Source organism: Platichthys flesus, chromosome 1, assembly GCF_949316205.1.
Source record: "Platichthys flesus chromosome 1, fPlaFle2.1, whole genome shotgun sequence".
Taxonomy (NCBI): Eukaryota; Metazoa; Chordata; class Actinopteri; order Pleuronectiformes; family Pleuronectidae; genus Platichthys; species Platichthys flesus.
Window position 1 is genome coordinate 30152311 of NC_084945.1, and position 13196 is coordinate 30165506.

Here is a 13196-nt window from a genome sequence, read left to right on the forward strand (position 1 = left end):
GAGGGATCCCTCTTCCAGGACGGACAGAAGTGCAATGGATGCCACGATTAATAGGTATATGGTCAGGCAGTTTGTTGCTTTTTTAGTCCGCGATCAGTTCCCACCGTGATCGGTGCTGTCGTAATCACGATCCACTGACACTTTGGGATCCGTCATCAAGGTCCATGATTGTTGCAAACGTGATGTGAGATTAGGCATATGATCAGTTGAGGTCGATGAATATCCTACTGGAGACTGGAGGAGATTGGGGTGGATGAGGGGTTATGCTGAAGGATGCCTGACTGCGGAACACAAGAGAAGGGATTTTTAAACATTTTGACAGGTGTTGGATGATTGGCTGAAAAGACCGCGCCAGACATTTAGGAACACCCGCAATCAGCTGATCACTATGCAGGTTAAGTTCTCCGTTACGATCAGCTGATAGTCTGCAGCTTAAGTCTTCCACACTGAACTTACGCTAAGCTTCATTTTAGCAGACAGCTGTTGTTCTGGAGGTAGAGACGGTTGTCCAATATTGAGAGGGTCAGTGGTTTGATCTTCGACTCCTCCATTAGGCCTTCCAAAGTGTCCCTGGGCAACATACTGAACCCCAAATTGCCCCTGACGGTTGTGCGTATAGAAGTGCTGTATGAATTTTTTATTGCAATTTGCACTGTAAAGCACTTTGAGTGAACGATAAGACTCGAAAAACACAATATAAAAACATTTAATTTAAATAATAATAAAGCCAGATATTTTATGCCAACTGCATTAACTGCCACTAAGGGAGAAGCTGCGCTGAAATCTATTTAGTGTTGGTGGTGTGATGACGTAATGGCTGCTAGCAGGTAACATGGTCGCTTGCTGTAACTTGTTCCAAAATAGAAAATAATTAGTTTTTCTTCTTTGGTAGCAGAGACGTTTTTTTTGGATGTTGCACTACAGAAAACATGATAGATTTTCTATCATGTTATTCAGAGTCTCTGTTCTATAGAGGTCAACTGTTTGAACTTTCACATCAGAGCTTAGTGGATTCACAGTGAAGAGTCAGTCCAGGCAGTTCAAATGACCACTCCATTCCCACTGAGATGAATGCATTCTGTTCCAAAATTCAACTTTAGCTGCTTTCAGACAATGTCTGAGGTAGAGTTTCTCAATCCAGCCCCCAAGTAAACACTCAGGAGGATTTATGAATGAGTCGATATGAGAAACAGCAAAGGCTCATCCACAGGATTCAATTCCAACAAGTGGACATGTTGATAACATTTCTAAAACACAACTGAAGTTAAATGGAAAACAATTTACAAAAAGTCTGTAGACAATTCTGCCGATATTCTCCAGAGTTCATTTCTGAAAACGGCTTTACAGTCATTGGGCTGCTAATAAAGTGAGGAGGACAATGATGACTAAGAACTTAGTCACACAACTTGATCAGAGCCACATACATTTTTCTTCTGAAAAAGTAAATAATGAAATGGGGAAAAACAGCCTGAATACTTTCTTTTTGATCTTTGTTTCTGTTGTTGTATCAGCAGTGGTATAAATCTTTGAAGTGACAGGCTCTTAGGAGTATTACGGTAGAAGGCGGGTCCTGTTGGCGCGTGGCTGTCTGGCTGGGCGTGTTCTGTGTGTGTGTGTGTGTGTGTGTGTGTGCGTGTGCGTGTGCGTGTGTGTGTGTGTGTGTGTGTGTGTGTGTGTGTGTGTGTGTATGTTTGTGTGTGCGTGCGTGTGTGCGTGTGTTATCCATCCTGTATGGCTCCTGACCACTCCTGCTGTATTCAGGCACAGCGCCGTAGAGACGCAGACAAACAGGGAGGGACAGTGAACCGCACCGGAGCTTCCATTGCGCACAACACAAACCATCCGTGACTCCAAACGAGTGGCAGTGCTCCTCCTCCGGCTCGGGTGGATTTACTGTTCGGGGCGTCTGCTGCAGCTGCATGGAGGCAGAATAGAGACTCTGCAGCAGGAAGGTCAGCTGCGGAGGATTAAGTCTGCGGAGGCACAGGCACCCTGTCCGAACACCGGGACCCCACCCGGCCGCAGGTTTCCTGGCGGCGGTGGAGCTCCCACACGGTGACAGCTGTCAGCCAGGTAACATCCATGCGGAGCTGGAGCGTGGCTGTGGTTGTTTATTGTGATCCTGTCAGTGTTTCCTACGTGAACCTCCATTACCCTGCTACTTTCCCACGTTCACCAGATCATCAATGTGTCCTTATGTGATCAGGATGAATTTACAAAAGGAAGATTCAATTTAGTTTGGCTGTGCTACCACTATTATTCCAAATATGTTATCAGTCCAAAGGTTTTCAAGAGTCAATAATGCATATCCACTGAGTTAAACTGATTGTTCGACTGATGCTGGTTTTTATGAATTTTAATGTGAATTCTAAATTGTTGAAAAGGGGAATATCTTTAGATTTTGAAAAATGGCTAGAAATTGTTATGGATATTTTTGATTATAGTCTTTGTCAATTAAGCACTTAATGGTGGAAATGTGTCCACATAAATGAATCATGCACAACATTAATGATGATTTTTATTAACAGCGGGCTCCAATATGAGGTAATGTTTTCTTCCCTGTACTTTTATTTTAGAGGTTGCAGTTCATTTATCTCTGGTTACATTTAGAGCTTCGAAAATGAAAAAGTTTCTTATTGCTGCTGGACCGGTTTTAGTTTAAAATCAGCAGGGCAGATTTTTAGTCTAGACGGACCAAACGGAGACGTATTGAAACAATGACGTAGATACTCACACTTTCTTATTTCAGTCATAACGTAACATTCACTGATTCATATCACATGACCCACTTCAGGAAGAACACAAATAGTATTATCATCATTAACCAGTGTAGAAATCAATGTGGATTACACACATTACAGACCCTGTTGTTTCTGAGAGTGATACAACTGCTTTCATGTATAGGAGACAAGCTATTATTCCAGTGATCTGCAAATATAAACCAATTGCTTCCTGTGTACACTGGCACCTAAATCATTTTCTTTGGAGGATGAGGTTGTGGGTTAGAGTTCATGTGACATCACAGTAAATATGTGGATATCTGAAACCTTATTTTAGAACTAAATCAACAATATACTGTATATTTAGTCTGGTTATCAAGACTAACACTTATACTTCGGTTTTGTTTTTTGGAAGTACATTCAAAGATTTAGATATATTGATATACAATTAATACCGGAAGGAAAGCTTTTGGACAAATCATCATTATGATTTGTGTGAATACAGGTTTGATAAGGAAAGATGTTTTTCTGTTATTCTTAATATCCAAAATATAATAACTATTAGAGTGTGGTCTTGCTATAACCAGTACCAGCTGGACCTGCTGTACTGGAGAGTCAACAAGCATTTATGTGAGTCATTGATCAAACCCTATAGCCAATCAAAGGTCATGGTAAGTAATCGAAGTGACCAGAGCAGCCAAAGAAGCAGAGACGTTAGTCACTGTTCTCACCTCCAAAGTCTTAACAATCATCATTTGTTGATTGATCAGTTGTTACAGTTATCTTATGTGTAATCTATTGTGCTAATAATGCACACACCCAAACACACTGAAGTAGTGACAGCTCTGCTTCAGAAAGAAAATTCACCAGTGTATCTTGAATAATGTACATTCATGCTCTTACATTATATATATTATTGTGTGTGTGTGTGTGTGTGTGTGTGTGTGTGTGCGTGTGTGTGTGTTTTTGTAGCTGCTTGTTCTCTGGTTGAAAGAGGAAAGAGGGAATTACTGTAGAACGGATGAAGGAGATGATGGAGTTGGAAGGTAAAGGAGGATCGGATAGTCAAGACGAGGAGAAGTATTCTGAGAGGAGAATGAGAAGAAGATGGGTGGTGGTGGGGGCGAGGGAGAGGAGTAAGGGAAACTTCTTTCCAGCCTTTTTACTGCTCTAAATTGCTTTGACAGCTGTTCTATTATGCAGGCTTTATTCTGCTGTTTCTCTAACAAAGCTACCAAAAACTACGGTAACTATTGTAAAGTTTAACTACACCTACTGTTGAAGTCTTTCCTATTGGAGTTCATCAAATTATTAAATTGTTTTTATTGTAAAAACATTGGAGCATTACTCTGTTTGAAATTCTGCAAATCTTTAACCACTCATCACTCATCACTCATCGTCATCCGCTTATCCGGGGTCGGGTCGCGGGGGGAGCAGCTCAAGCAGGGGGCCCCAGACTTCCCTTTCCCGGGCCACATTGACCAACTCTGACGGGGGGATCCCGAGGCGTTCCCAGGCCAGTGTTGAGATATAATCTCTCCACCTAGTCCTGGGTCTTCCCCGAGGTCTCCTCCCCACTGGACGTGCCTGGAAAACCTCCCAAGGGAGGCGCACAGTGGGCATCCTTACCAGATGCCCGAACCACCTCAGCTGACTCCTTTCTAAGTAAAGGAGCAGCGGCTCTAATCCGAGTTCCTCACGGATGACTGAGCTTCTCACCCTATCCCTAAGGGAGACGCCAGCCACCCTTCTGAGAAAACTCATCTCGGCCGCTTGTACCCGCGATCTCGTCCTTTCGGTCATCACCCAGCCCTCATGACCATAGGTGAGGATAGGAACGAAGATCGACCGGTAGATCGAGAGCTTTGCCTTGCGGCTCAGCTCTCTTTTCGTTACAACGGTGCGGTAAAGCGAACGCAATACCGCCCCCGCTGCTCCGATTCTCCGGCCAATCTCACGCTCCATAGTACCCTCACTCGCGAACAAGACCCCGAGGTACTTGAACTCCTTCACTTGGGCTAAGGACTCATTTCCTCTTTAACCAATCTGTTAATATTGTCAGCAGATTATTTGACATTTTCTTAATTGAATTTTGTATTGCTAGTGTGGGCAAATTGAATAGAAGTTGATTTGAGATTCTGCATTGACTCTAGGTGTGATTAAATGGTTGTTTGTCTTTCATATTGGCCTTGTGATACACTGTTGACCTGACCAGGGTTTACCCCGCCTATTGCCCAATGACAGCTGGGATGGATTCCAACCCCCCGCAACCATTAATGAAAATTGATGTATGGTGAATTGTGATGGAAAAAAAAAACTCAAACAACATGTGAATGAAATCCTGAAGCAATATATCTTATTCTTCTTTACCATCGAGCTCTATCACTGAGCCGCAATGTGTTTCACTGGTTGACATGTCCCTGAACACACACACTGTAGCTGCCCTCACTGAGAACCTGACGTCATGATGCATGGCTACCTACACCTGTGACTCGACTGCATCAGGCATGTATTGTCCATGGCGACAAATTTTGCTCCCATTTCAGGGTAAACTGTATAGCTAACGTTTAATGTTATTGTAGCTGAAGTCATCGTGTGTGAGTTAACATTAAGCCAAATGAAACCACCTATTGTCAAACTGTTCTTTGTGTTCAAATTTGGTTCTGCAAATCTAAGTTTATCATAGCAATCTTTTAGGTACCTTCGGGCTCTAAATACAGACTGGAGGGGATAGAGGAAGAGTTCGACAATGACCTCTCTGACCAAAATCAAAGAATGTGAATGGCATGCTCTGTCACCTGTTTGTGATGATACGTTACCAGTGTGTGTTAGTCTCTGCTCCCATGCTATTATTTGACCTTATTACAACTCACAGTCTGTTTTTACAGGTAGACTAAGTGACAGTTAGACAGAGCTCTGGTGTGTTATGCTTGCCAGACTTGTGTTAACATGCACATACGTTTGTGCACTTTGGTGTAGAGCAGAGGTGTCCAAACCTTTTTTCCCGAGGGCCACATACAGAAAAAAATACAAAGGACTGCGCCACTCATGCCGCCATGCCTGCCCTGGAGCGGACTGTTGACAGTGCGACTCGACCGTGTCGCTCAGGGTGGGGCGGCGTGGCAGCGTGGCGGCGTTCTGAAGGACGTGGCGGTGTTTTGAGGGAGAGCTGGCAAGTCAGGGCTGAGAAGTGCCATACAGTGGGCCATAGTCCATTATATTACATTACATTTAATTTAGCTGATGCTTTTATCCAAAGCGACTTACATAAAGGCCGGCTCTTGGGTGCTTGTGTACCCCTTCTTGCATGTCTCTGAAAACGCAGAAGCATGCGCCGGGCCTTAAGTGCAGCAACCCCGAAGGTACAAAGCCAGGACAACAAGAATCGAGAAAGTACATTTTCTTCAAAAATAAAGCAAAACAAAGTGCTATAAGTAAGTGCCATTTAAGTTCTACTAGATTGTTAGTTGTTAGTTCTTCATCCAATTAAAAATGGATGGCGGGCCGCAGTTGGCCTGCGGGCCGTAGTTTGGACTCCCCTTGTGTAGAGGTATGTTGCTGACAATTTGATTGTGCCAACGATGAGGAGAGGGACAAGGAGGGAGCAGTAGACGAGGGAATGGCAGAATATTGTGCTCGATAGCTATGGACCAGAAGATCATATAGCACCCTGGGCATCATGTGTCAGCTGTCAGAGCAGCAGTGTACACCCTAACCCTAACCCTGAAGAAAACGTTAAAAATGTATCCAGATGGATTTTGCATAGGGATATATGCATTAATATAGAAAGTCAAGGGTAATAGAATGAGAGTAAGTCAAAGGTCCTTTGTGTCTTTTCACCCCTCAGCTGTACGTGTGAATGATTCTGTGACGTTTCAGATGGTGCATCCTAATTCAGCTGCAGTTCTTATTCACAAAGCACACTGGAGAGATCATGGAAATGGAACTGAATGATGAAAATTGATTTATGTTCAGATTAGTGAAATTAATGAAATTTTCATTGAACATCAGTTTCGGAAAAATTCTTAACTTCAACTTAAATCTTGATGTCAGATAACCTTTATGCGTTACCTCATAAAGGTAATAATAGAGAAAGAAAGGATAGGATATGACAATTAGTTTTACCTAGACAAATGGTGATTATATTTTATAAATCACTCAGTCCATGATCATTTTAAATTAATGCTAATTTCTGTTTTCTTTGTTCTGATATATGATCACCTTCAGATTCAGAAAACTATTGTGTTTGAGTAGTGTGAGTGAAACAAAATCTGCCAAAGCAATGACTCAGAGAGCCAGGGTTTAATTTCAGACCGGAGGAAAGAATCCTGCCACTGTTGACAACCCTGATTATAGCGAATTATTATGATGACCACAGTGATTGCTCTAAACCTGTCTGTTGGACATGGGCTGTTTCCTTTCCTTTGGTAATGCTCCTCCAGAGACTCCACGAACTGACCGTTAAGGCATACTGCCCTCACCCCTCCTTTCACACACCCACACACACACACACTGACCGCAACAGGGAGCTGATGTCTTGTTTATTGACACATATGTTTAATATTGAATGTATCGCAAATCCAACTCGCACCAAACTTGTCACTGCTATTCCAATAACCACCAAGAATGCACATGCCAATTGTGAAGTCATTTGGATGGATTGTTCCCAGGATATGTGTTCCACATACGACCAGAGAGACAGACAGACATTTGTGGAATAAGTAGGTAGATTTTCCAAGCTAAGTTTGCCAAGATAGCTGAAGTCAGAGCTGGGGATCAGCAACACATTATTATATATTTTATATTGTAGTAAATGTGAAGGGTCATGTTATCCATTACTGTTTCCAAAATTATATAGAGCCTATACCTTTGTAATATATCATGTATGAACTTGTAGGCGTGCCTAAAATGCCCTCTTCTTTGCCTTCAGAGTTGAGTTCCAGCTCAGTACTTGGTTCATTATGTTGTTAAACTGATTAATTCACGAGCTCTAAAATGTGATGCATATTATTATACTGCATTTATCACGAAACACTTCAAATATTTGTATCTTTTGGTCTCGTATTCAGCTTTTCTAAACAATGGATCAAATCATTTTTTAATTGATTGTGCCAACGATGAGGAGAGGGACAAGGAGGGAGCGGTAGCCGAGGGAATGACAGAATATTGTGCTCGATAGCTATGGACCAGAAGATCATATAGCACCCTGGGCATCATGTGTCAGCTGTCAGAGCAGCAGTGTACACTTAATGTGAAAGTTGTTGTTTAATACGATAATCCAATCCTGGACTGCATGTAAGGAATTTTAACAGGTGATGAAAACTTATGTCTGAAATATATATCTCAAAGGTCCCTTGAGCACTTCTTTTCAAGCTTTCATCTGGTGTCTGGACTTGAATTGTGTCTGGCCTTTCTTAGGAGTTTGCCTTACACAACTGAAGAAAGCAGTAGGAGATCTCCACTCAGATACATAGAGAATTTAGACATTTCTGGTGAGGTTCGGCACAGCATAAATATGCAGGACATAAATATGAATTCCACTGCAGAGGTCACTTGTTTTTGTTTGCAGTGCATCAACGCCGGCATCGGCCCTTATCACCACCCACCCACCTTGTCTTCATCCTGAGATATGTTTGTTCATTTAGTTTTTTTTTGCTTCTGTCGCATGCTAGAAACATGAACCGTTCATTTGGGTGGAACTCCCCCTGACTACTTGTTTATGTTTTTTTTCCTCCTGAAGTATATAAGGTCAGCGACCTATTCCATTGTCTATGTGTTTTACATCTTAAGGGGGACTTCACCCTGAATACACACAAACTCATCAGCACTTGTCCCCACAGGTGTGTGTGTGTGTAACGCCGCTGGGTCGCAGCTCCGTGCCAAACAATGGCAACTTAAAAACGAAACATCTCGCCCGTTGTAACTGCCATCGTTAATGCAGCAGAAGTAATACGTTTTGGACTCCAGTACTAAACATGTGCCTAGTCACAGTACTACAATCAGCCTATAAACGAGCTTTGATTAGTAGCCGCATTAACAAACAGCAACCGTGGCAGACCCACGACCCCGTCCCACAACCATCACCGGGCGGCCAGGATTTCCCTGTGGATTAAAACAACTACATGCGGCAACTCCAACATCATGATAGGCCGATGCTTCATAAAAAGAACCAGTAACTCACATACAACCTCAGCACCAGCCTACGGGTTTGTGTTGAGAAAGATGAGCATGTTAATAATCCCCGAGGTCAGAAGCGAAGCCTGGTGACGTCCCCATGAGACACAGGTAGCTCCGTGCTAACTTCGCTAGCCTGGCCGCGGCTCCGGTGTCAAAATGGTCCCACTCTATACTTCGCCATGCTCTTAATGTTTACTTTGGAAATGGAAAAACACGGTAACTCGCAGCCAGTCGCAGGTAACTGAGTAGGCCTGTGTCGTTTTTTTCAAACACTTCCCCCCGTGGTCAAATGTGTAACTAGTGAATTTCTCGATGAAAAAATAATTTCCTCCACGAAATTCTTTATGATCAATTAATCGATCGTCGATTAGTTATGCCCATCCCTAATAGGTAGTCTTGCTGTTTGGCATAGGAGATGTTTCTTGTACCCATGAGTCACTAAGCTGTATTCAACCTCTGAGAAATGTTTGAATCCTTTTTGTATGAATATGATTGTGTGTGTGTAAGAATCATTGGTACAGATTTTTTTTATTTTTCACAAGCACTTTATTTACATTTTCTTCATTTTACAAAACACTTGCTTGCAACATTATTCAAATAAATAAACAAAAATGCTGCTGTTAAAAAAACTCAGTCTGTTAGGACAGCTCATTGTTGGTGACGGTGCAGAGGATGTCATTAAAACACCAAAAATATTTTAAAAGACTCGAGATCAGATACCATTGTATAAAAACTGAACTCGAGTCGGAGTCTGGCCCGGAGGTTTACCACCCACACCGCCCCCGCTTCCTGCCCGTCTCTGTTCTCTACCCGGTTTTTCCTACTAATGTAAATGGCCATCTTGGCCTCACCTAAGATGTGGTTCAGGAGCTGCCACTTATCTTTAGCTGCTTTGTTGTAGGCAGCTCCCATGATAAAAAACTTCTCAGTAAAAGTGACGTTAAAATCACTAAAAACCGCAGTTAAAAGAGCGAAGAAACTTGTCAGTCTCTTGCACTCAGTAAAAACGTGATAAATAGTCTCACGCAGGTCGCAAAATGGACACTTGTTAAAAACGGTGGGATTAAGAATAGAAATCAAAGCGTTGGAAGCGACGGCGCCGTGTAAAATTCTCCACTGGAGGTCGCCTGTTCTTTTCTTGAGGGGAGGTTTGTATAAAATCCTCCACTGCGGGCAGGGTCCATGCTCCCCCCGCCTCCGTGACCACACAGTGGGGGGTCTGTTGCTCAGTCCGGTCTGGTGGATGCTTTTTACACAGTTTCTGTATATTGTCTCTTTGTCCGCTCTGTGTATTGTCAGTTTGTGTTTGTTTATTTCAGTTAGTAGGGGGCCGGTCTTTTCTCCCAGGCCTGGGCTCAGGATAATATCTGGATAGGGGTCTGCAGCCTCTGGTGCAGTTTCCCCCCTTTGGTAGGCCCTCAGGAGGTCCTTTTCTGGTATTGAGAGCCTCTGGGCCAGAGCTCCAGGATCCTCTGGGCCATCCGGGTAAACTGCAGCCCCAGCAGGGAGCCAAGGGCCTGGGTGTTGTTGAGTGCCGGCCCCACTGCATCCACCAGCTGCTGTAAGGTCACTGTTCCAGACCGGGTCAGCACCGCCATTAGGCCGGGTGTTGTTTTTCCGCTGACGTCCAGTCTGGCTCCATTCACAAGTGGTTCTCTCAACAACCAGTACAGAGAGTCTGCTTTTTGGCACCTTTTTTTGTTAAAAAGGGCCCATGCTTTAAAAACACCTTGATAAAAAGGAGGCAACCCACTTAGTTTTAATAATTTAGAAACTGTTAAAAACAGAGCATCATCCAACCTCAGGTTGTTGGCACGCCTAAGGATGCTGCTGGCCACATCTCTCCACACCAGATCTGCTGGACCTGTGAGATATTTTTAGATGAATTGAAGTCTAAAAGTTGCAGTCTGGCTGGCCAGGTGGACGAGGCCTTGTCCCCCCTCCTCCCTAGCTAAAAACAGCACCCCCTGTGGCACCCAGTGTAGACCCCCCGAGAAAAAATCCACCATTTTCTTTTGTAAAGTGGAAAGCAGGCCAGGGGGGGTTCCACACACATTAAGTGGTGCCACAGTTGGGATGCCACAAGATTGTTTAAAACCAGTACTCTCCCTCTAAGAGACATTTTTGGGAGCAGCCATTTCCATTTTAACAGTTTGTTTTCTATTTTTTCTGTTACGTTCTCCCAGTTCTTCTTACGTATATCATCGTTTCCTAAAAACACCCCGAGGTACTTTATGCCCTCCCTCTTCCATTTCAGGTTTTGGGGGAGAACTGGGAGACCTCCAGGCTTCTCCCCGACCGCGAGGGCTTCGCTTTTTTTCCAGTTGACCCTCGCTAAAATCATTTAAGATTTTGGCTAAAACATCTACATCCGTCTGGTCTTTGATAAAAACTATAAGATCGTCGGCGTAAGCCGATAAAATCATGTTGCCACTAAAACCAGGATAAAACACACCTTTCATGCTAGATCTTATTCTGCGGAGGAGAGGTTCCAAGGAGAGTGCGTAGAGCATCCCCGACAGAGCACAGCCCTGCCTGACACCTCTACCTACCCTGAAAGGAGCACTCAGACTGCCGTTGATCTTTAACACGCTCTCAACGTAACTGTACAGCATCTTGATCTTAGCTATGAAGCCAGCGCTGAACCCAAACTTCCCCATTACTTGCCACAGGAAGCTGTGTTCAACGCGGTCAAAATCTTTTTCTTGGTCTAGGGAAATCAAGCCTATATCTACATCAAATGAACTGGAGACATCCAAAAGGTCTCGAATGAGGTGGACATTGTCCACCATGGACCTGCCGGGCACGCAGTAGGTCTGGTCCCTTTGAATGACCTGCTCCATAGCCATCCCCAGCCTGGAAGCCAGTGTTTTGGACAGAAGTTTGTCATCCACACAGAGCAATGACACAGGGCGCCAGTTCTTGATGTCCTGCAGGTTCCCCTACTTCGGGAGCAGTGTGAGGACCGCCCTCCTGCAGGACACTGGCATGGAGCCAGACGCCAGACACTCATTAAAAACCTGTAAAAGATTGTGCGATAAAATGCCCCAGTAAGCTTTATAAAACTCCGGTGTCAGTCCGTCAATGCCAGGAGCCCGCCGTCCCTGCATGCCCTGCAGGACGGTCAGCAGCTCCTGCATCGGGAGGGGGGCAGCGAGCTGTGAGTTGGACTCTTCTGAGATCTGAGGTAAATCTTTGCAGAAATCCTCCCTGCCTGTGTTTTCTTCCTCAGAAGAGTACAGTGCTTCATAAAAACTCACAGCCCGCTCTCTTATCTGGCGTGGCTCCATCAGCTCTTGTCCTGTGTCTGAGAGCAGGGTGTGGATTACTCTCCTCTGCCCGTTCTTTTTCTCCAGACTGAAGAAGTAGCTAGTTTGAGCATCCATTTCAGCAATGTTCAGGAACCGAGACCTGACTAACGCGCCCTGTACTTTACGTTCTAACAGGTCGGCTAAAGCCATTTTGTTTTCTTTGAGGCTTTCAATATAACCTTGATTTCCGGTGGACTCACTTAAATGTTCTAGTTCCACTATGTCGGTCTCTAGATCTTTCATAGATCGGGTGGCGTCTCTTGTGACATTGAGGGTGTGTTGTTGACACAATAAGCGTATTTGTGTCTTACCGTGGTCCCACCACTGCCTAAGATTACTAAAATCGCCCTTCCTTTGTCTAAAAACCCCAGAATTTTTTTTTCAGTAAAAACGGCTTCCTCTCTGCACCGGTTGCTGGAGCATAGACGTTAATAAAAACAGCAGTAAAATGGTCGAACTGAGCATTGGCTAAAAGAAGCCTCCCCTGGATCACATGTTTGACCTCCAGCGAAATCGGTTTAAAAGCCGTGGAGAAGAGGATGCCCACTCCCTCCTCCAGTCAGACTCATTATTAAAATCACTATGCGTTTCTTGTAAAAACATGACATCAATTTTTTTCATTTTCATAGTTTCATAAATACAGGTTCTTTTCTTTTGATCTCTTGCACCGTTCACGTTTAAAACACATAAACGGACAGCAACACATTGCTGTCCTTTCCATCACTGCTCAGTTGTCTGAGCACCAGTTTTTTTAACCTAAAAACTTCCTGGTCTGTGAGGCCAGACTCCTCCCTCTGGCTGACGTGGAGTCTGGCCGAGGAAATAAAAAGACAGAGATCTGGGAAGTGTTCTTCGAGTATGAGTTGTTGATTTTGTTGTTAAAAGGCGGAAAGTTAACTGTTCCATCTCCTGCTCAACGCTTTTTTCTTCACCCGTTTTCTCCTCCACCTGTTTACCTACACCACCCTTTTCCTCCCCTTTATCTCCC

At 43.9% G+C, this 13196-nt stretch overlaps 1 protein-coding gene across 1 annotated transcript in view; it reads left to right on the plus strand.

The window, feature by feature from the left end:
• The first annotated feature begins 1785 nt into the window (after positions 1 to 1785).
• dok4 (docking protein 4) overlaps positions 1786 to 13196 on the plus strand; it is a 49806-nt gene continuing 38395 nt past the window's right edge. The window contains exon 1 of the mRNA XM_062394139.1: positions 1786 to 2073. The gene's annotated coding sequence lies outside the window, so the exon portion shown is untranslated. The remainder of the gene's footprint in view (positions 2074 to 13196) is intronic.